Genomic DNA, 25,550 nt, shown 5'->3' on the forward strand with positions numbered 1-25,550 from the left:
CCCCCGGCTGACTTTTTCGCCAAATTGCTACGAGTGCGAGCACTTGTTCCGGGGGATGAGACCTCTTGAGGGAAAACGAGGCAATCGCGGAGGCTAAGAGGTTCACGGGATTGAATTGATCTTTTTACCAGCGGGCCCGCTCCGCTGGTGCACGCCGCGCGATTACGTTAATTGAACGGGCGCGGATTCGAGATGCGCCTGAAAATTTGATTTCTATTCCCCCCCTGCGATCGGGCTTTTACGAAACGGTCGCAGATTTTGGCGTTTTGCGCGCGGAACGAGGAGGGGGAGGCATACGAAGCGTTGCTCTTTTCCGTGGCAATTTTCTCGTCGAAATTTCTTCTTTTTACGGATGGAAGAGGACGACGGTATTTAATTAAATACTGTTCGAAATCACCGTAACTGCCCCTCTTTTCACGTACGCTGTGCTTCGTTGTATTTTTGGCGAGGGAAGTCGCGAATTATAGGTTTTTATTAATTTTTCTTTTGGACGAAAACAACCGCTGAATCTATGACTCTTGTCCGTAAAGCAGCGTGGCAACAGCCAGTATACTTGCACAGACATTGATTAAAAGAAATATCAAGGGTCATCTGATATTACTTCGTAGGATAAATTTCTTGAGTTTGAAATATATTTCGGAAAAATTTAATGCGATAATATGTTACTCGAACGGTTCGGAGGGTTTGGATCGCTTCCTGGACGCCGAGTTTGATCCGAAATCTCTTAATACGGGAAACGTTTCAAACGATTAATCGCGTCGAGTCTAAAGCAGGATCTGCTGGATAAGCCTTACTGATGAGTCCAATTAGCAGACCCACGAGAAATCGCAGTAATACTTGCTCATTGTACCAAAAATATCGCGAACCGATCGTACCAAACGTAATAGAAAAGAATAAATATACGTAAATCATGCATATAGGCTTTTAGAAACTAAATTTTAGTAACTTGATAAATTAACGAGGAATTTAAAACGTTTATCGTTCGCCTCTCTTTACTTTCACCGTTCCAGATTAAAGGCTTTGAATTTTCACAGATTCCTTGAAAATATATTCACCGCCTGAATATTACTCCCGGATTGAAACGGTAGCGACACTCTTCTGTTATTTTTAATAATAAAAAAGGCTGGTTCTTCGAACGATTGCCTGATATTTAAAAAAAAATCGCTATACTGTACTGAATTTTTTTCTCGAAAGTGGGTAGGATTTCGGGGGTATGTCTATTCACCAAAAATGATTGTAATTGGCCCCCGCAACCGAAAATAATTTTTCCAGAACGATTTGAAATTTTTGAATTTGATTGTTAATAACTTTTTAACGAAGCCTCCATCAACAAATTGGTATTCTTGATTTTCGTCTTATTTTGGCCTTTAGAATCCCCCATTAAAATTTTTCCCAGAGGTGGCCGAACGCCCTGTATAGTACGAGTAATCCTTTAAAAACGGGAACGCGGACGGAAATTCATGGTTCTGTTTCCAAAGAAGCGGTACGCAAGCTGCAGTTTGTTTAAGAACCATTTAAATAATTCCACATGCAGCGTCCCCTTAAAATTTTCAGCTGTTATGCAGAAGTACAGAACTCTACGAAAAGATTCCGGAAACTGGGTCGAGTCGTAGGTCTTCTTAAACCGTAGATAATGGAAGTTGGCGAAAGAGAAAAGGTGAATGGAATACACAGGTGCTTTTTCTTTAATAGAGTTGTGCCTTCCGTGCGATAAGTCGAGTCTCCCTATTGTTCTACGTATAATAGGGCAAGATAAAAGGCCATCGAGAAGTTTCGTACATCGTTACGCGAAAACAGAAACGTGTATCGTATATTACTGCAGTTGAAAACAAAAATATTCGTTAGTTCGATGGTGTTTCATTTTCTAACGACAATATTATTTGTAATTTTGCAACGCGTTGTAAGTTTGAGATGTCACCACGGATCCCAAGATGTTAGCAGCTTCTTGTTTTTGTTTGCAGCTAATAAGAGGCGATCGTTTTTCGTACGATGCGATCGAATATCGCCGATGGGACGTTCGAGCGGCGAACCGCGCCAAACGAGGGTCGGTCGATTAATTATTTACGCCTCTGGCCCCCCGTTTACACGGGATTTCGAATGGTAGGCAAATATAATCAATTCTGGCGCGGTTTATAAGAGGGAATAATGCATCGAACGTCGTCCGATTCATTATTTAACGCGGCGATTATGACGAGCTACGAAGGACGCTGAATAATGCAGGCCAACGAGCAAGCTGTTTTCCGTACAATGGAAAATGAATGCATAATGCGTGGAACGGTTCTCGAAATTACGTCTGTTAGATAGTAGATCGTTGATGCTCGATTATACTCAGTGTTCTGAAATTCATTGAAATTTGTTCGAAATTGAAACACAAATACGTGCCAACACCGACAGCAATTACGAATGTGGCTTGAGTCAATAATTTTTCATATATTTTCTCCTCATTTCGTGCCAGTATAATGTCGATCAGAGATAAATTCAGTCTTTTTAGATATTTAACTTCGAACAATTTTATAATCACATCGTTGCGTCTATTCATGGCTCGTTTGGTTTATTTTTAAAAATCAAAGTCATGAAATTTGAAAGATGGACTATATTTCTTTATAATTGTCGACAATTCCTTGTGTCTGGGACATCCTGATAATTCTTGCTATAATTTAACGCATCCCTGCTCGCGTTAACGCGTTCGTGAACGACTATGGTTGACGAGGATTTGAATAAAAAACAAAGAAAGAAAAAAAATGCTCCAATTCTTTTGATACGCACAAACGGAAGCTGCATCCAGCGTTCGAACTTTTTTTGCCTTACGGATCTATTCGTTGCGTGCAGTTTTTTAATTAAAATGATCACGATACCATGAACAACCATTGATATACCCACGCAGAATTTCGATTTTGGTATCAGCATGACGTAATTTAATTTGGGAATAGACAAAGGTATTGTTATGTATATTAAATTTGCATTGTGCATCGTGGAAGTGGATCGACGCTTTGAATCCCAAATATCGGCAGTTTTTCGTTTGAGGAATAGTTTTATTAAAATTAATTCAAGAATTGTAATAGAACTTGGTTACATATCGCTTTCTTCCTTTTCGTTAAATATGTACAAGTCTGTATTTACATTATTTGAACAAGCAAAGAATATATGAGTATTTTTTATCGAGTAACGTAAGCAGCGAGGGTCGACGTAGTATTTTAAAATTCGGAATAGAAATTGCTGCCTTCCCCTGTCAAGACAACAAAGAAAATAGTAAAAAAGGAGGACGACCTGATTCACTCCCTATGGAGAGAAAATTTCAAGAGAAGAAGAAAAGGGGACCAGCTGCAAAAGTTTCAGTGAATAATATAAGAAAAAACGAAGAGAGACGTTGCGAAAAACCAGGGTGCAAAGTTGTCCCTAAAATAAAATTGCAATATGCATCGTATGCACGATGTTCTTCAGCAGCCATTATGGTTTCACAGTTACAAACAGCAATCAAAGCGAATGTTAATCATTGATCACGAAATTATTACATTCATTGTTACGATTGAATGGGTCAATTAATAAAGACACTCAACATTCTGTTTCAACTCTCGTTTCGAATTCGTTATATGACAAAACGAAACGCGATATAATTAATATAAATATATATTACTGCAAATCAAAATAGTTTATACGGTCGGTGAATTTTCTGCGACTAATAATTCCCTGAAATATTTCGAAGAGACGAACAATTGCGCCGGAAATCCCCATAGTGGAACGGAATCGTCAATTACAATCCGATCTACCCGCACCGTAAATTCACCCCTATGGCGTCGGTTTTCCCTCGCGTTCGCCATTATGCGCGATTATGTTTTGTTTAAAAATTGCTATGGATGGGTACCGCCCGTCCACGTTTGTTCAGCGTCTGTTTGCACGGTCTTTAAAAATCCATGTAAATATGGTCGTGGACCGAGCACCGACTGCAACGAACGAACGTAATCATCGGGCTATTTCGCGAACGATAAAAACGTCCAAAGACACGCATCAGTATGCGCGGGCAGGGATTCGACGAGTCGCGATGGAAATCGTTCGAATTTTCCCCCGTGAAAAAATTGTCTCGTTCCCAGCCCTCGATTATGACAACCGTGAACAAGGAGTGTCGTTTCCTCGTTCGAAGTTTCTCATTAGAGCGAAATTAACCCATCGATGGGGGTGAAGGGGGGAGGGCAGTCTCGCGGGAATTTTATAGCTAGTTTAACGCGAACCGAGAATTGGCACAATTTCAATCGCATCGGCGTCGATTATTTTTGCATTATTTACGCCTCCACCGAGACGTCATCGGTTTTCCCGTAACGCGGCTGGTTTTTGGAACGATTCGTTTCGAAAATAGCGACGGCAATTGGGCACATAGAATAACGCACAGACTGTTTCCTTCGTTAATAATAAAACCTCAATTTACTGGTAATATATTTGAAAATATTCTTTACTATTTGTCGTTTAAAAGTAGTCGTATATCTTTTTTTACAACGAATCGAGTGAATTGAGCCTCTATTTTATTTACGATTAGACAAGAAAATGGAGTTGTAGAGTGCAAAATGACACCAGTAGAAAAAGTACCGAAGATATTAAATTGTTTCGTTTTGCCAAGGTGAGATATAACTGCAACTTGGAAAATGCAACCTTATTGTTAGTCCGCAAACGATGTCGTGGAGTTTATGTATGCAAATAGAGTTGTGTGGTAAAAAATGGTACCATTAGGAAGAGTAATGGAAACATTAATCTAACGGGGTAAAACATGACTGATATTTCAAGTCCTTTAATTAGTATCTTGTGACAAATTTCTGTTTCCTGCTTACGGACGATAGTGTACGTATTATACTTTAATTTAAGTTCGAAAGCTGTTTGTTGCAGTTATGGAAGGAGTTCCATTTAGGGAACTTAATGACTCTCGACGATTATTAATTATTAGTACAGTATTATCGCGGACAGTGTTCGGTTCCGATCGTGGAACTTTAATTACGCGATTTATTGGCTGGATTTTTCGCAAACAGCTTCCCCCGTGTTTATCAGAGATGACCTAGTGGCCCCTTGACCCTTTGATTCCGTGCGCGCGAGCGTCTGCATCGTGTTGCCATCTAGCCAGACGGCATTAAACTCTCCGACCTCGAGGTTTCTTTATTCAGCCGCTCCATCGATACCTCGAAAGCTGCCTCTAGGAGGTTCTGAAGCTTTCTATGCAATACACCAGCGTCCAAAGCTGCGAGGGATTTTGAGATTCTATCGAGTTAAAAGATCCTTCATTTCCAGATTTCTGTGCAGTCTATTTGATAATTTTTATAACACGAGATATAGAATAAACTGGCATTCGATGGAACTTTCTGTTCCACGACTCGGGAGGTTTTAGAGCACCCATTATGTCAGAATCAAGAAGATCGGAGAGCTTTTAGCGCCGAGAATCGAAACAAATAGCTTCGAAAAGTATTTTATGTTTCTCTGATTGTTGATATATAACGAAAATGGTTTAATATTTACGTATAATATTTTGTTGACTTTGGAAAATATTCTGACGTTAAAATGGATGGGGATCGAAAAATTTTAGCTGCACCAGAGCAAATGGAACTCGGAATGTTTTTTAGTTCCAGGATTTCGTCGTCGGACGTTATTTTAAAATTTTGTTCTATCTTTTTTGTTGCAGGTAAGCCGACAGGAATGCAAATCTCTATTAGTGGTTGTTAACGTAAGTAATCTTTTATATAACCGAGAGAACCAGGGACGTGATATCACAGACGAGGTATACGAGTAGACCTTTCACCCAATGTATTCTTTCGTCCCATTTTTCTGGGGCTCTAGAGAGAGCCCCATTACCATTTTCGTGTCACTCGCAATCTTACCAACAGATTTAGAAATAAACGCAAGTGCAAGTGAGACAGAAAATGAAATTACAGAGATTTTAGTATTTTTTAACGAAATGAAAGCTGTACAGTCCAGAATTGAGCACCAATCGATTAATTTCATTGGAGTAACCAATCGATTAAGATCATTTAAAGATATCAAGATTATTAAAATACGTAACGATGTACCTCATTGATAAATACGTCGCAAATCCTCTATTTTTTTATTTTGAATTGTAATGTACCGTTTATTTAAAAAATAACTCGGTAAAAATGTATTTGCGACTCGAAATCGGTGTTATCAGACCGCAAATCGGGGCGAAGAAGGTATGTGAAACTATAAGAAGAACGCAGCTATTAGCTCATATTATTTGCTATGTAATTAATAATTATATTAATTGCATAGTAAATAATAATCCCCAGGTCTCACCGCGCGGAGGTTGCTGCGTAAGGAGACCCACCCTAGTCTCGCCCCAACCACCCTACCTTTGGCGAGGAATTCGAATACCTATCTAAGAGAGAAGCTACAGGAAAATTAGAAATGAGTGAGTTCTTAAAAGAACTACTCAATCAAGAGATGAAAAACCTAACAAAATGTCAATACATGTGTGATAGTCCACCACATGTTTTCTGGAAACGAAATTGGAATGTGCAACTGCACGTACGAACTCTGATGAAGAGATCGAAAACCTAACAAAACGTTGATACATGTGAGCTAGTCCACCACATGTTTTTTAGAAACAAAATTGGAATGTGCAACTGCACATACGGACCTTGCATATTAGAATACCAATATGTACCTTAATAGTAATCATTCATACTTAAATGTGCACACACGCTTCGGTAATATTTAATAGAACGCCGGGGAACGCTTCTTTATCTTATAATCTATATACATTTGTACTTATATTCTAACGCAATTTGTAGAAACGAAGAAATACGAGGAAATATTTTCTTCTTGGTGTCTTCGTCAATCCCACGATGTTTTTCTAAAACAGAAACTCATATCCAATAAATACAACTCATACAAAACAAAGAAATATGAAAAGATATTTTCTTCTTGGTGTCTTGGTTAATCCCACGATGTTTCCCTGAAACAGAAATTCAGACAATAAATAAAATTGTACGAAATATTTCCCTAAGAACGATCAAGTCTGAATCCATTTACTATTTTCAATTTCATTCTTCAATGTTTATGTACCCTGTAACAGAAACTTGTCCAAAAGATTAGTAGCTGAAATAAAAGTGTATTAATGGGCACAGAAAAGAAAGAAGCTTCCACGAGTAAAAATTGATATTAAAAAATTGAAAAACATAAATATTACGCAATTGAAATTGAATGAAAAATTAAACTCGTCTCAGTGTTAAGATAAATACGAAATAGATTGAAAATTTTATTCATTTATTACCGTAGATTTTATTTTTCGTTTCGTTTATCAAATGAAAAATTTTTCAAGACGTATACATTACAATAATTATATTTTACTGTATTGAAAACTAAATTAGGTTCAAAAATTTCGATTCCACGCGGAAATTAACTCTCAGTATGAAATATCGAATTGCAGTTTGCATATCCTTTTGATGCAAGCATTCTATTTTCCATCAATTAAAACAATGATCGCGAACAAACTTTGATTTATGCAATGAATACAAAATATTTATAAAAAAATTCACTATTTATAAATAACAATTGAGTTGCAAAGGTTATTATATTCCGTAAAAATTACCAACTCTAATAATGAATAATTAGTGATATATATATTGGAATCATGAATTCAATCTACAATAAAATTAATCATAATATAGCATTTTTAAATGCATCAGAAATCTGTGATAAAAATATATTCACATAAATTACAGACTTTAACACGTTATAAATTCGTCTATTTACAACAATACTTTCAAGCAGTATTTCCTTTGGCAAACATATAAAGAAAAGATGCATTTCAGATAGAATAATCGTCCACTCGTCTTAAATTCAAACAATCCGTGAGTGGACCATTCTTTCTTTCGCAACACTAATTTATAATATAAAAAAGTATACGCGAGTGGTGCTTGTTATTCGTTAAATGAACCACACAGGGTTCCCTTATTAATTAAATCGCGTGCACCCATATTCAATAATGCGGAACACTAATTTTAATAACGATGTTGAGCCATTCGAGGCTTTGCAGAATCCCAGCTTGCTTCTTGATGATCCTGGGTGCAGTGGGCAGCGTTTTGGCCAGCTTTTGGGCATTGGATCGCAACTCTAATTAATAAAATACGCGACAAGTCAAGATCACAACGCTAATTTATAATATAAAAATTCCAAACGCGATTTGTAACAATAAAAGCAGCCGCAAATGGTAATTATTCGCAACACTACCCTGAAAAGTAAACGCGAAAAATAGTAATTCGCAACGCTAAGAGCAAACCGATCAGTTAATTCGCAACGCTATTCTTAAATAACGATAAAAGCAATCGCGTATGGAATTCGCAACGCTAACCTGAAAAGGAAACGCGAAAAATAGGAATTCGCAACTCTACAAGCAAACGCGATTATTGTATATTCGCAACTCTATTTTTAATGGAAATATATTTATGCTTCGCAACGCTAATGCAAATCGCGTTGCCCAAAAATGCTGGATCGGGTACTGGCGTCTTCAGTTGTAGCTACAACATACATGCTCGAAATAAACTAACTACTTCAAGCTACTTCAAACTACAATAGAGTGGCACATATGGGGATGAAGTTAGACGTTTTAATATCGCAACACTACGGGGCAACAACGCGATAAATCAACAATTGCAACGCTAATTTATAATAGAAAAATTCCAAACGCGACTTGTAACAAGAAAAGCAACCGCGAATGGTAATTATTCGCAACACTACCCTGAAAAGGCAACGCGAAAAATAACAGTTCGCAACTCTAAAAGCAAACGCGATTATTGCACATTCGCAACTCTATGGATATTAAAACCGCGAGTTGCCCTGATGGCTGGCATGTATGGTGCAATCATGTATACATGCATACGTGAGCCAGCCAGAAAAATAAACTAACTACAACTACAGACGAGTTAAGCGACAAAGTAGTAATAGGAATGACTTTCCATCCTTATCCGAAGATAAAGATGAAAAGCCATTTGTTGTAGCCCATTCTTGAGACAGATTGTCAGGGCCTCTTCAGCTTATTGAGAGCCTTTTCTTTCTTCGGCGGTCCAGCCAAAGTCTGAAACTTACTTAAGACCGGGCTCGAGATTTTGTGCAATACGTAGTCTTCCAACAATATACGAATTGTTGAAAGAGCATACGTGATGAATCTCGAGGGGGACGAGCATTTCGTAAGGGACCTAATCGCGACCGCGAACGCGAGAGAGCGACTTTAAGAGTCGCGCGATTCGAGGAGTCGAAACTAAAGCCGAAAGAAACAGCATACACCGTTTGAATCAGCAAGATTTCTACCCTCGAAATCGTAACTACAGGAACAGAACTGCCACGCGAGAAACGCGTCTACCCGAATTACTAATGTGGACAGTCCTGCCCTGACCCTACCTACTTAGATTAAGCACACACACCAGAAAGTTACCTACCTACCTAACCCTATATTTAAAAAATTGCAAAACTCAGTCTCTCAAACATACACTCCACGGTTTTCATTCTGAATGTCCGGGCGCGACCTAAACTAGAGAGGACTTCCCGGGGTTCCTCCGACACCCGGACATAACACTCTATTCATACTCTAAATGTACGTACCAGTTTTTGAAATCGTCTGACAGAGGCTAGTGTCCATTGCGTATTTTTATTATATGCATAAATATTTGTATAGAATGTTTTAATATATGGAATATAGTATTTAATAAAATATATTGTATGAATGTATCATTATAGAAGATTGAAAAATATTAAGATTGAAATCCATTAAGATCAACAATTTTCAAATAAATGGTAAATTGAAATTTGATATTATTACTGATAAAAATCTGATGGTATAAAATTCTGTATGTAAATGACAATTATAAAAATATCTGAAACGACGCACTTCCACAACCTAACCACAACACACACATGTGGACAGTACGTCGGGCACGATTCACTAACCAATGTCAGTCGTTAATATGTCGTTGAATTGTTATAAATAAAGTCATCGTGCCCCGTTGCCTTCGCTCGTGCAAATAGCACCTGGGCATGTGCATGAACTTGGGCAACGAACACGGAAAAATTAGTCTGAAAATCCTAACTAGAAAAACTGGTTAATAGCTAAACGGTATTTCGTATTTAATTTTTAGTTAAAATGACTTGACTTGTTATATGTAATATATCAATAATAAAATACGTTAATATTGAAAAATACTATTATTCAAAAAAACTGTTATAATTGAAATTTAATTACTTAAAATGAAAGACTTTAATTAAAATTTCATGATAAAATAATTTACTTCAAAAATTGAAATGAATTCATTAAATTGTTATTCAAAATATTCAATTATCCTTGGTCGATTCTGTTGTCAAAGTAAATTTTTTAAAAGATCAAACTAGTATAAAATGCATGTTACTTTGACTCGAAAATCGACCTGTCGCGAAATGCCTTCTTGCACGTTAAATACATCATATGATGTATTAATTAAATAAACGATCCATATTTAATAATTTATATTAATGTTGTAAATATTATTGTACAATGTCATATTATCATTCATATTCTACTCGATCATGTGATAAATATAATGTTTCTCACATTATATTAATTCATTTTCTATTCAATCATATAATTCATACAAGGTTAAAAAAAATATTTCATATATTTTATAAAAATTGTATTATATATATTTATAAAAATTTTATTATAATCATAATGTGTAATATTTATTTGTGGCATTAAGAAACGCGAGTGCAAGAAGATCCTAAAACCTGCTCTAAAAAATATAACAGTTGATGTTACTACTCATGGGTATTTTTCATACCCGTGGTCGCTTAACTCGTCAAAAATAGCAAGTATACAACTGGTCACCCGTGTTGATTCGGATCTTTCATCCTACAACATGATTGGGGACCAGAGGAACACAAATAACATGCGACTGACCTGTGATGACTGGAAATCATCCAAGTCTTTCATCAGTCAGCATGGCCCTGTTGGTTGGGTTCAGGATCAGGTCCAGATACTGTAAGAAAAATGCAAGAAAATTAGAATTTATTGTTAAAATTACAAAGATTTTTAGTTAACAAATTTGAAAGTATAAATTTATACTTACGTTGTTCGCTCGTGGTCCACCGTCCGATTTCCCCCGGGTACTGCTCCAGAGACTGTAAAAAAACTGTAAAAAAAAAACAATTAGAATCTATTCTTAAAACTCAAGAGATTTCTAATTAAACATTTCAAAGTATAAATTTATACTTACACTGTTTGCTCGTGAAGCATCGCCCAATAGTCCTCTTCAGTGATGCAGTGACTCTAATTCCGGTAACGAGGAGTTTAAATTTCAAATTGAAAAGATAATTAATTTGATTAGAAAGTATTAAGTTAGAGTACCGCGACCGAAGATTGAAATCGGCGAGCAAAGGATTCTATTTTCGCGATTCAGGAAACAAGGAGAGCCACGATGCTCTGGAAGTAATTTAAAAACTGCGTAAGAAACACTGATGCTATTATCGCGTAACCTAACACGAAAACGGCTCAGGGTCACTTCGCCCCGAGAAACAAACTTGTTGCTACGCTCAAACACTGAATCTACCGGCCGCATTGCGCGCGGCCAACCAAATTTCCTGGAAAGAAAAACCTGAAAAGAAAGGGACAGGAGACAAGAAATACAACTAGCACACGTGTGCTTCTCCTATCAGTTTTCTCTTTTCTTTTTCTTACTAGAGTTCGATAACAGAAATACTGCTTTACTTAGTACTGCTGTCTACACAGTTTGTCACATGAAAGGTTAATGCCACGAAGGCGAAATGTTCTCAATCAATGAGAATTTCAGATATTATCTACAATTTATAAATATTATATCACCAAGTTACATAGTTAGAGTTGTAAGCATGATTATGTTTGCTTTATCAAACGTTAGAATATCCCGTAATTTTTATAAATATTCCGAAATTTCCAACAATTAAAGTTCGTTGGTTATTTATGCTTGAATAGCATATTCCAAGTCCGCAGTTACTACGTTTACTTAAACTTACTGAAAACTTGTATCGAAATATATATGGAAATTGCAATTACAACAATTCATAAAGAAAGGAATATAAACAATCAATTAAATAAATAACGCTAGGAAATATTCAATCGCGATCAGAATACAGTTAAATATAAATTATTCCAATTTATCGTTGATATCTACCGACGCCATTTCTGTATACTTCGATATACATCGAAGCGGATAAAAAGTTTGTTGGTGATATTCATATTTTATCTTAACAATGGCCGATTAGAAAATTATGATCATGCTTGCAACTAATGATTTAATAATGAAATAAAAATGTATGAATATTAATATGCCCGTTAATTTTTGTTATAATTGTTTAAACGTTACCAATATTCCCTCCAAAATTTGTCGATTTGCCTGCCATCTGTTATGGTATCGTTTACGCGCCAATAAAAGTTCCCATGGCGTCGAATTTCAATCAAAGACTGCAACAGAAACGAAATAAAGATCCATTAAAGTACATAAACGTTTATCGTAATTAAGTAATAAATGGAAACCGTGTGACAAGAGATCGTAATTAAAACGCGAGTTGTAATAATGACGAAATATGAATAGGTTAGAATTACGCACCTCGGTCGGGAAACGCCGGTACGTCTTGACGCGTCTTACTACGTTAATCGTCAGAGTACAAATGGCGACACCTCGGTAACGCTCGCGAATTTGGGGGCGGGGTGGGGGAAGGGCCGATGTCTCGCGAAACTTGTATTACGAATCCAAGGAATGCCTCGGATAGAAACCACGAATACAAACAAATGAACGAAGGACGAGGATAGAATTCACAACTTGGTAGGAAAAAGGACAAAATTTCTCGGTTACTTACCAAAACAACGTATAATATCTTGACTTTAGAATCATATTGATGGATGGCGATACATATAACGTACAAATTAAATATAACTCACACTTTTGTCGATTTATAATAGCAGATGACAGGATTCCTGAATTTGTTAACATTATTCAATTCGTACTTCTTAATTCATATGCATTTACACACAACTAGCCTGTTTGCCTATCACACTAATTCAGTGAGTTTCTCAACTGACCACCATCCATGAGAAGAGACCGCTAAAATCACCTCCGAATTTTCAGGTCGGTATGGCAGACAGATTGGGCCACGAAAGTCCATAAGGTGAAAGGTCTACTCGTATACCTGGTCTGTGGTGATATGGTGACCAGTTTTCTAAGTTTACCGACTTCGGTGGTCGAGTTGATTATGGTTGCTAGAGTCACCATTCTTAAACGTAGAGAGCGCTGTAAAACCATTCATTTTTCACGAGGTCGGTGCTTCTCGTCGGTGATAGCACGAGAGAACAGTTAGCCATGTGTGTATCTTTACATTTTTATAGATGTAAATAATACACAGTTCACATTGGAACGGAGCATTTGATCCTGAGGCATAATTTTAAATGATTTTTTAATCTGAGCAGCGTTTCTTGAAATATTCAGACACGTTTTGGCAGCGTATTCTACTGGCCATTAACTCGAACAAGTCACGCAAGCCGTACTGTACTTTATAAATTACGATTCTTAGGGTGGCAGCGTATTCTTGAATTTCTTTATTCGAGAATATCTTAAATGATACATTAACCCCAGAACACCACGTTTCAGTTTTATTTGGTCCAGCATATAATAGTAACAATTCGCACTATGAAAGAGAATGAAAGTTTGGAAAAACAACGGTTACGTGATGTAACTAGATGAACGAAATTGGGAGAAAAATAAAATACGTGGACGTGATGGCACTGCCGCGATATTCACGTAACTGTACAAAATTGCACAAAAATAAAAATACTGTTTGTCTCCCAAACGTAACATTTCTGAAAAACAGACAACTCGCGAACTTTCTAAATGAAATTTATCGTGACACCGTAAATATTTTTTCTGGGAAATATGGGCCCTCGAAAATGTAATTCTTTAGAAAGGATTTGGAGTCGTATTAAAATTACAGTTCTTTAATAATTCACCTTGTTGTTGCATGCATTGAAAATAATTTATTTAACGTATTTAAAGTATATTCCAGATCGATAAAATATATTACAAACCGGTGTTGTATCTATTTTAATCCCTCCTAGGCTCGCCCAACTTTCACGAGGCCCACTATCGAAAATCGTCATTTTTCACGGCCTTTCTCGATTGTGATGCGCGTTTTAAAAGGAAAGGGGGCCGGTTTGAATACAAAACGTCGCGTTACCTCTTTAAAAATCAGCTCGTGACTCGCCCAGTCGACAGCCATACTTTGGAAATTCACAGGATAGGGAGTCGTTGCAAATGAAAACTGTTTCGACAATTTTCCCGAACGCGTAATTTCGCGGAACTTCACGAATTCTAAAAACTGACCGACCGTTCCTAAAGCGTCCAATGTTGCATACGCAATGTTCGCTCGCGTCCTTGATGGCTGCAACAATTTCGTAGCAATCGACGACAGTAATAACTTTGATGTCAGGACAATTGCAATTTATTTTGATCCGCGTACAAATTACATTCCGTCGCGGCGTCGCGATACGAACGAGCCTCGTTTCACCGGACGGCCGTTCTTTATTTGCCAAAATACAGCCTCGTGATTGCGACGCGGATGGTCGAAATGCTCGTCTAATAACTTTCGAAGCGTTGCTTGTTCGCTGAAAATTGCAATCTGAATTTTACGACCGAACGAAATAAGTTGAACGAATAGCAGCTTATATCAGTGATTTCTGAGGTATTTTGTAAGTGGAAATACTATCAATTTCTGTCATTTTCAGACACTTTGAACAGGTAAAGGTGGTCGAGAAGAAACGCAGGGACCATAAATGGTAGATTATCTTGATATATCGTAATAATATGGGAATTATTTAAGCTGGATAAGGTATATCGAACGAAAAATCAGGAGGATGGATGCAAATCGAGGCGTGGCGGGAATAAGAAGAACGATAGTAGACGAGAAGCCGCGGGAACGGGACGAATTAAGTTCTCAGCTAGACTCGATTCAAAGATCGCTTCCGCTGCGATGATCTCATCCCTCCTCCTACAATTTGATCGGTGCGCATGCTGCCATTAGAGGGAATTACTTCTCTTCCCGTGCTGGAAAGTCTATTAAAGACACAATAGTCGTCCTCGGGTGATCTTCGTCGTTTTCGAGACTCCATTCCGACGATTTTATCGCCGTTGTCCTTTCCCACGTTCACACCTGACCGGTCGGGCTCCTCGAAACGATATTTTAACGACAAACGGAGATCTGGAACCTTGGAACGTAGGTTCCACATTTTTCAAATACATGAACTTTCCATCACGGGCCTTTAAATCTTCAGATCACTTATATTAACCTCACGAATTAATACGAACTCGAAAATATAAACGAATTCTATTCTTTTTTTTAAGAAAGATGAAATAAGACCCTAGTAGAGCTTCGTCGTCGTTTAATTGACTTAATGCCACATTTATGTGAGCGAAGAGCTCGTCAGAGAGCCAGAGCATCATTAGCGCCTTTATAGCTTCCATTTTGTCGGGCAAGAGTTTGACTTATTTAGTCTGTATTAAAAACATCAATTTTAAGTAGTTGCTATTATGACAAGATGCTTTATTAACTGAAACTGAAATTACTACTGTATAAATTCACTTATAAATCCAAATAGGGCTAGAGTGATTTGTTCAAGAATTTCCTTTTTCTGTCGTCTAATAAATACAGGCTTGAGATCGACGGATGTACTCGTGGCTTTGATTGTCTGTGAAAACAGGATTTATTCTTTTGAAAATGAGTCGTTTTCGGAATGTCGAGAATCGCGAGTCAACGATAACGTTTTCACGCGGAGGAAAGTGGAACGACGTAAACGACGGTCCGTTAAACTGGTACGACCGCCGAGTGTCACGGCTTTTTCCCTCTCAATGATCCTCGAGTCGCGGAGCAAGTTTCCCGCGTTTCATTAAAGTCGATTTTATCGGCGTAATCGGTCGACATTACGTAAGAAACGGGCGCCGCGGCTTGGAAAGCTATTAAGAACGGTTCTGGGTGAAAATCGAGTGGCCCGATAACTCTTTCCAGCACGGCAGTGAGTGGCCGATAAGTCTTCGCGACAAGCGGGACGATCAATCAGTGAAAGATAGAACGGTACGTAGCTCTCGGGCATTATCGAAATCATGGAGACGAGAAAGGATGGCGACCCCTTAGCTTGTGTTTCGGTTTCTCAAAAATCGCTTCCATATCTCAGACCGACGTACGATCGTTTGCCGGAATTTCGGCCCGATTTCTGACCGCTCGCCATCCATTTTATTCGCATTTCTCAAGAAAATAATAGATCTCCGTCGATCTCCATCAAAAAGAACCCACACTATTATTCGCGAGAATATTAAATACTAGGATGTTTTGTCTCTTAGGCGATTTAAATATTTATTTATTGAAAAATCCTTAAACCGATATCGACCCAGGACATCTGTCAATTTTATGGCGAACTGACAAACTAAAAAAATAAATCTAGATAGGATCTGTCCACTTTAATCAATTTAAAAATTGAATACTGTGACAAATCGTAGGTTTCGTAGTGTTCCATCGTCCCAATATAAAAATATTAAATACTGGAATATTTTGTCTCTTAGGTGATTTAAATGTCTATAAAATCGCTTTAATTATTAAGATATCCTCCAACCGATATCGACCCATGACATCTGCCAATTTTATGGCGAAATGACGAACTACAAAAATAAATCTAGATAGGATTTGTTCACTTTAATAAATTTAAAAATCGAGTACTATGAGAAATCGTAGGTTTCGTAGTGTTCGATCGTCCCAATAAAAATATAGAAATATTAAGTTTTCCACAATGGAACTACTCTCGCGAAATATTTCCCGGAGTGAATTTGCGTAAGAAACGGTACGCAATTTCGTTTAAAATAAAAGTCGACGAAGAAAGGGAAGCTACGCGAGGGGCAGATCTTCTTATGCTATTCAATTTTGTCTCGTACAACATTTTTCCACCTCCGGAGTCTGCCCAATTGTGTGACTCGCCCTGTATAATATCTCGGGCTCTTCTACGACAACGGATTCGGCTTCGTTTCTCCGTAAAGAGAGTCTCTTTCACTGTAAAGACATTCGTCACAAAGACCCTCATCATTTTTCTGCCCAGCAACGAGTTTCAACCAAATCCCATTTCTCGGTTTGTTAATGCTTCCTCCGCGAGAATTACGCCGCGCCCTTTTTCCCCAGCGCACGCGATATTCAGCTGGTTTCGTTTTAACGAAGTAACACAATCGCATTCGGAGGAACGATGCCACGCGAGCCTGAAAATTGCGTTTTCACGCGAGTATGCGGTTCCGTTTATTCCGCGGCCGGGCGACGTCGTGCAGTCGCCGACGAATAATTTCCTGGTAGAAAGCAAACCTCGTAATTGGGGTTGATTATCGCGCCGCGGTCACCCGAAGCTACGCGCCTCGTCCAACGGAAACGATTCCGCGCCATTCCGCGCCGAATCGATCACTTTTTGCGGCGGACGTCAGGAATTTTTACCCGGAATCGAAACACGATGCAGTCTAACCGAAACTAGGAGCAGAAACTGGTTTTGGACTTGTTAGCATGGTGACAGTGTCACGTATGGAGCTAAAAACATTCTCAAGATTCAATTTGGAACTGAAACAATTAATTATCAAACTGAAATGTTAAATTTCGATTCGAAAATAAGTACTGTGACAAGTTTTAAGTTGCGTAATCAGCAATTGTAAGTATCTGAAATTTCTAACATGAAATGCGTAATCGATACGACTTCAAATGAGACAGGAAGTTCCTTATGTACATTGGTGACGAGTTTGTTTTGAAATGCATCGCTGTTTTTTGTGCTTGACAAGCTCAAAGAGTTTGTGAAAAATTGGTCCGGAACAGGAAGTAGGGGGTCGAAACGCGTAGGCGTGTCGTCTGGCGTCTATGAAAGGAGCTGCGAACCGGAACCCGCATCGGATCCTTCGGATCTGTCGAATATTTCTGGCGGCCTGTTTTTTTTTCACACGCCCACGACTATGAGAAATTGTCTGGCTTGTTTTTAAGAGATCGAACGCTGACCATTTTTTCTTATCGTTCCATCGAACACCAGGAACGTTCAAGATTTATCTTCGATTTTCCTAATTATTAATTTGGAAATATTGACGTTCTTTGTGAATTCATCAAATTACAAGCACAGGTGAATCCACAAATTTTACTGCATTCAAAATAAATTTTCAAATCAATAAACATTCAATTAACGATACAAAAATTTCCGAGTCGAACGTGCGACCGGTAAGCGTGCATTAACGCGTGATCACGATACTTTAAGATCACAAACAAGTGTATGTAAGGATGTTCGTTCACCGACACAACGATTTTACAGTCTCCAACTATTTGACAGAATTATCTAATTAAGTAGTTACCTAATCTTTGCTAGTCATCGGAGTCTCGTATCACAGTCGTGCTTAAGACGATGATATCGCTCGTATAGTTGTTACGTACAGTCCGTGACACGAGTCTGCGTGCACATTTGGAGCTGAATACAGCGAAAAAGTAACCGACGATGCATTTTCCAGTTGTCGAAACGCGTCTTGGGGGTTTGTGTATCGTCGGGAGAATGCAGAAAACCGAGTTGCATCGCGGGCGTATGAAACGGCCCTTCTGCCATCGCCACACCATACGCTATTAATATCATGGGGTATATTTAGATTTCAATGGGGAAGAGAGAGCCGGGACTACGAGTTGCTCGGACCGATACGCCGTCTGCAAAGTACGCCGAAACCCCAGCAATGAGTCGCAATAAAGGAATTCGCTTCTTTGTTGATACGGCCGCTTCGAATAGACTCGAATTTCCGCTTTCGATCGAACATCTACATTTTTACGAACGATAAAAGGACCGATGTTGTACCACTTAAAATACATACGTCTTCCTTTATACGAAGAAACATTAAGTAAATGATTGTTCGACAGGGGTAGATCGAACTACAATCGGTTCATTTACGTACGAAGTAATAGGAAGTACTGTATTCCTAAACTTCGCAGCTGAAACAATTTCTCATTTTCCAAACGTAACTTTAATTAAGACTTTAAAAGATTGAGATTTACCAAACTTCTTCATTTTTAAATACACGCTACCGATACAAGAAGAAGTTCGTTAAGGTTAAGAATTCAGTGTTTTTATTGCGCTCGAGTTTAGGGACGTTTCAACTTTGCAAATGTGATTAATAGCAACAAGGGATGATTAATGCGACAAACTGTGATTAATGGTTTCGGTTTCTCGGTTTTCTCGGATCTCGTAAATTGAATTATTTTTCGACGAGAGTCCCAGGACTTGGGTCTCGAAAAATAACATTGTTTTATTTGAATTTTCACACCGAAATTGTTTCGAGGATCCAGGGGTAGTTATCGTCAGGTTCTCGATAAACGAAAACCGTTGGAACGCCGAACGGATCGAGGATTGGTATTATTTTTGGATTTCTGGAGCGCCCCGTACGACCATCGTTTTCTGGTTCATATTTATAATTAACGCTGGCCGAGGTTTTCGCGCGTCTGCCGCGGCGACATCCTGTTTCTCGGCCTTTCTTCGTTTTGCTAGCGCGCGAACCGCCGCGGGATCGTCAACACGTGACTTGCAAACGTTTCGTCATTTCGGGTACGCGTCGACAACCCACGAAAACTCGAAGAAGAAACCTTCCGCGAACGCCGAACGACCGTAGATCGCTTTCTGCCATCAACTTTTCCACCACCCCACCCACGCCAGCAAAAATATCGGGTCGACGAACAGTGTTTTAAAATAGCCATCCGTGAAAAACTCGTAATTTTTGTTGGTTTCCATTCCTTAACAGTTGTCAAAGGAATGGAGAGAAACCTTCGTATGTCAAAAATTATATATATTCGTATAAAATATTTCCAGAAAATATTTATTGTTGGATATATATACTGTCGTCTGTCTGCCACTATTTGGCTGAGTTTCGATCGGCGTATAAAGTGGCAATTTAAAATTAGAAATCGTCTTTCACGGCCATACTTACATTTATTAGTACTAAAATTGAAGCATAATATACATTAAGTTCGTGTATATTTCTGTATCGGTACTAGTGGGGTTGTTAACATCGTTATCTGTTGGCGTTCTCATACTATAATAATACATTTCTTAATCGGTTTCGAAGTGTATCGAAAGGAAAATAAAAAGTGCTATCTGAAGTGTCTTTTTATGCGGCAATCGGAACTCGACAAATAGTGGACAAGATAACAAGAAATGGAAATTACTAAAGGGGAGTTGTAAATGCGCTGACAATTTATATAATCAAAGTTCAATTCTGTGAACTTTATTCAACATATTCTAGCCGAAATTTCGAGTGAGATGTCAAGGGAATAGACATTCCGTTCAAAGCCGATCCCGATCTTATGTTTATTATTCAACTTGTCAAAGACTCTGTAGACTTCAAAAAGATTAAAGTACGAGCATCAGCAAATGAAAGTTTGTCTTAGGTCTCCTGAAAGAGCTGGGATTTGTCGAATTATTTGTTTGTCAAATATTCGAACGTTCCAGTGATCCAGATTTTCACGAATCAAATTCGAATATTATTGATAGAACTATTAATATCTATCTGCCTGCTTCTTATCACTCACTATTATTTCCCCTTTTATGTATTAATACAATTTCAAGGGAATACTGTCTTACTTTAATAATAATATTGGAATAATTCTAGCTCTACTTTTGAATGTTACAAATATCATAACAGGTAGTAATAGCGATACTGGGCGTACAATATAATGGTAAATCGATGACAATGCAATCAGTATATAATATTGTTACATGCAGTGTGTCAATAATTTTGATTCACCGAGTATATATGTTCATTTACTAAATCAAAATGATAGACGCTCCATGATTGACAGTCAATATTGATTTAACTAGAGTTGCAATTGAGTCGTGTCAACGGAGAGACTCTCGAAACACTGTATCGTTATAATGTCCGATCGCGTGACGTAAATAGTTATAAATAATGAGTAGCGTACAAAGCGAAAGGGTCCGATATCGCGAAACGTGTCGATATAAATAATAAAAATTATTACTTTTTCGGTCTTCCAAAGCATGGAAAATTTATTACACGCGTATCTGTTTCAATTTTTCACCGTCGCTCTGTTCTGTTTAAAAGTAAAACGTTTAAACAGAAACGAAGCTAATAATATTGAAAAGGATCTGACCATTCATTGCTAACGACTTTACCGTGAAAGCGAATTTTCCACGAAACGTGCTACCCATTTGAAAAGAGACGATTATCCAATTGGAAACTACGAAGAATCGCAGGCGATACACGTAAACCTATATAGTGAGATCTTTGGCTTAAAGGTCCATTAGACCCGGGGTCTAATATCCAGGCGACACGTGACACACCGGCTCGTAAGGAACACTCGGTGGATATTAAGGACGCGCCACCCGGTATATGACCACGACGAGATAGAAGCATGAACGGAAAGTTTGGCCGTTCGTCGATCAGGATGGTGTCACCTGGTAGTATACGTTGAAACGTTCCTTAGTGCGCTTTTCCATAAAGTTTAAAATGATGATAGAAATGACGTTGGGGCCTTCGTGAAATTTGTAATAACCGAGGACGCCTTTCGCAGGGGCCATTTTTTATCTCGTAGGAGGCGAGGGAAAATATAAAAACAAAAAATTTGAAATAATTAAAATAAATACTGTGGTTGGGAATAATTAAATTCCTTGTTCCGCTTTGGAGCAAAACTGAAGAAAAATTTAAACGACCATTTTAATATTTCGAGTTAGATTCAATACATTAGGAACAGATGAGGTATTTTCAATTTCATGTGACATTTTATTATTGTCTAACTCGAATTGTACTCTTAATAATTTTTGGTTGGTTTCGTTCTGAAGATCGACGAAGAGTTTAATTATTTACAGTCGTATTTTAACGAAGGAGAATGCTTTCAAGTAATACTTACAGCAGCATATTCGCGATTAATAGTTAATTCTTGAGGATTACTTGTGTTAAAAATAGGAAGATTAGAATAGGTTGAACATATTGATTTGCCACGTGTATCATGTTGCCACAGCTGTATCGAAGATAGTTTTTGCACCATGCTAGCAGAGAGAGTGTGAACCCTTACAAAACAAAAATGATAATGATTTTTGTATCTTTGTATCTTACTAATATTTTCTAAGTGAGACTTTTTAAATATCGAGCCTATTATACTTAATAAATAATACGGATCGGTGTAGGAGAGCACAGAAGAAAATTTAAGGTTTTGCTATAGCCAGATGGAAATCAATTAACTGTTCAAGGAGATACTATTCCCACCATACTGTTTGGCTATGCCCGTCACTCAAATCTCCAGGTACACAACCTCTGTCTCCCAAGCAGAGGAGCGAGCTGTCATGACATAACAGTACTTGTGTGTGGTATGATACATAATCTAGGAAGTGGGAGATCAATTGATGTTAATTCAACCATAGGTAACGTTACTGACGCGACCATTAGTAAAACGTCTCTCACTTTCTCAGGATCCTTTCGAGTGAAAATACTAATAATTGAGAAGTATTGAAAAACACAGTTTGCGTACCCATTTAAATAAATTAAAATCGAAAATCCTGTCGCTCAATTCGCGTTATATGAATTTTATTTCAGAAGATATTTGAATTTCTTTCGAATATTTCTTGCAACAGGATAAATTTAACAGTCGTACGAGGTATGAACGTAGAAGGTGGCGAGAAGGTAAATTTGGATTTCTATGCGAGGGAATTATTTTTTGGGCGTGGGTTAGGTTAATAATGGCTACGTGGTTCGACCGACGGAGCATTTTCTCGGTGCTGGGCGTCGACGTTGTAAGATCACGGCCGCTCTCGAAACAATATCGGTCGATATTGCTGTTTAGCTGACGCGTCGCAGAATATATCAGAGTCCCGTCCAATTACAATGTCCCGATACATTATATCCCACGTAAGCTGTTTTCGCAGACTAGCGGGGACCCGGCACCGCGGGATGGAAAACGCGTTTACGGTCTAAGCCGGGACTTAATATAAGCCGTTGACCGGCTCCGCTAGTGATTTCAGTATTCTGATAAGCTGATCGTGCCACGGGGAGACGTCCACCGGCGATCCTCGATCGATTCTCCTACTATCTCGACGCAGATTAGGTCAGGGACCAGAGAAACGGGTTAGGCTGCCGTACGAGCGACGGCAGCGCGACCGTATCCAAGTGATGAGATGATTGGCCCGCTAATGAAACCTGATAGAGAAGCTCGCCTCGACTGCCTCGCCGTGGATTATTCTGTCGCGTAACGCGATAGATCATACCGACGATCCCCGAACACTTCCGGCTAGACTGAACCTTTGGACTTTCCCTTCGCACCGGGTCGATTTCCGTCGACGATGTTTCGACACTTTCTTAAATTGAAGTGCTTCCCAAACCGTGGTTCTCGTGGGAGCTCGCTAGCTCTCGACAGGAAAAAAGAAACAATTGGTTTTGACAGTTGGAAGCTAGCATGCCCACAATTTACCATGAATTTATTTTCTTTAATAATGGCAATTTTCAAGAATTCCTTAGGCGTAACTGTGAAACCGTGTTTTCGAAAGTACATTTCTTGAACTACTTTTTGTAAAAATTTCGTATGAAAATATTAATTGTTATAGCCATAATAGGAACCAGAGAGGGCTTCAAAAATTTGTTAGAAACGGGCGGACGTGTAATTTTTCACCACGAGTAGCTTCATAATGCTTGATTGGATTTTTAATCCAACAGTGTTTCCTAAAACGTGGTTCTCGTGGGTGCTAGTTCTCGACAGAAAAAACGAAACAATTGCACAGGGTGCGGCAACTAGAGTTTAACACTTTAACTGCTAGATTTGTATTTGGAATCTGGCATGCCCACAATTTATCATAGATTTATTTGCTTTAACGTCCAAACTCGAGGATTAATTTTGTTAAAGACTTCGGATAATTGTAACAAAAGATATAGCCGCTTCGTTGGAGGAACGTCGAAGGAACGGGACCGATTAAATCATTTGGCAGCAGGAAGATCGAAAGTGGACGAGACGCAAGAAACGACGCGTCGTCTGGGAAACCGGTTAGTCTCATCCTCGGCGAATCACCGCCACGGTCGTCAAGAAAAATCACGTCCTTATCTGAGAAATAGGAAGCCATAAACAATCGTAGGGGATCGCCTCGTATAAGTTGACTCGGTATCGCGGTCGTGGCCTGTCGACAAACTACCGTGTGACAAAGCGCGCGAAAGATCGCACCCTGCGGACCGACGTGCGGCCGAATCGGCCGTGGAAGAAATATCGAGCTTGTTTTTCCCGGTTACGGTGGACTTCCGGCGGTCGTTCGATGGAACGTTTTCACGGTACATTGTCCTTAATAGGGGCCCGTTCGATTTTGAGGCTCGATGCTTTAAAAGTTCTTTAAAAGGAAAATATTTGCGAACCCTGAAGACGATTCGAACACCGAGAGATCGAAACGTAGAAATAAATTCATTCTCGTTGGCGAATTTTGACCTTACAATCAATTTCCTCGCGCGAAATTGACAAAATTATTTTAAGCAATCAAAGTTAACGGTGGTGCAAATAGCAAAGGTCCACCCCCGAAGCTTAAAACAAGCAGAAACAGAATTACGTCGGACTGGAACCAATGTGTGACGAACACACTACAAATGTTTGCACCGGATCAATTTCCGAAGACCAGTTCCACGTCTTGTTAGCTTCGCGGGAATACCGCGAAGTTAATTAACGATCAACCCAGGTGATAAATTAATTTTCCGTCTACTTACGTTCGCGTTTCCATCGTGGATACGGGCGATGTCCGTTGTATCGCTCGTCCCTCGTCGACTTTTCCGCCGTGTGTCGTTTCTCTCTTCTTTCTCTCTGCAAGTTTTCTGGTTTTCATCGGGGATCGGAGAAAAGAGAGACAGAAAGGCAACAGCCGTTTGAACATCAACAGCTGCATCGCAGACCGCCCCAGCTAGCCGTCTCTATTTGCTCCTTTTACATTCTTCGTGGAATAGTTTGGTCTCGCCGCGGATATACACCGACTACGCCCAGAGAACGAAAGAGATTAAGAATATCTTTTGGAGGGCTTCGGTGGCCGCCGAACCGAACCGTTTCCTCCGAACGAGACGCTCGCGGCGAGCACCACTGTTCCTCGTAGAATGAGAAAAAATATCCGTGTCGACCCTTGAACTCGAAACGCATTCTCGACCGAGAGAGGAACGCCAGGAGGAGGGCCTCGGATCGGGAGCAACGCTGGAATTATAAAGTTCCTCGAGTTAAGAAAACGACGCGCAGTGGGACAAAATCGTCCAGAAATGGGCAGAACAAAACAAAGTTAATACTGCAAAAATTACCCGTTCTTTTGGTCCTGCTATTTTTTGTTTCCTTTCCATTATCTTCGAGAAACTTTAGGATTTGTCCAATAGGGATCAACAGGTAAATTCTTGGTAGAAATCGTCTCTTTCGTGCACGACTTACGATTATTATATTTTGATTTAGAATCTTGCTTTGTGACTATGGGTTAGGCGTGTTTCTTCAGCCACGAATTTAATCTTGATATCTCTATGTTTGTT

General features: G+C 38.8%; 1 protein-coding gene across 2 annotated transcripts in view; it reads left to right on the forward strand.

Moving 5' to 3' along the window:
- Hiw (MYC binding protein highwire) overlaps positions 1-25,550 on the forward strand; it is a 331,194-nt gene that overhangs the window by 258,537 nt on the left and 47,107 nt on the right. The window lies entirely within an intron of this gene.

This window comes from Colletes latitarsis, chromosome 6 (assembly GCF_051014445.1).
Source record: "Colletes latitarsis isolate SP2378_abdomen chromosome 6, iyColLati1, whole genome shotgun sequence".
Lineage (NCBI taxonomy): Eukaryota > Metazoa > Arthropoda > Insecta > Hymenoptera > Colletidae > Colletes > Colletes latitarsis.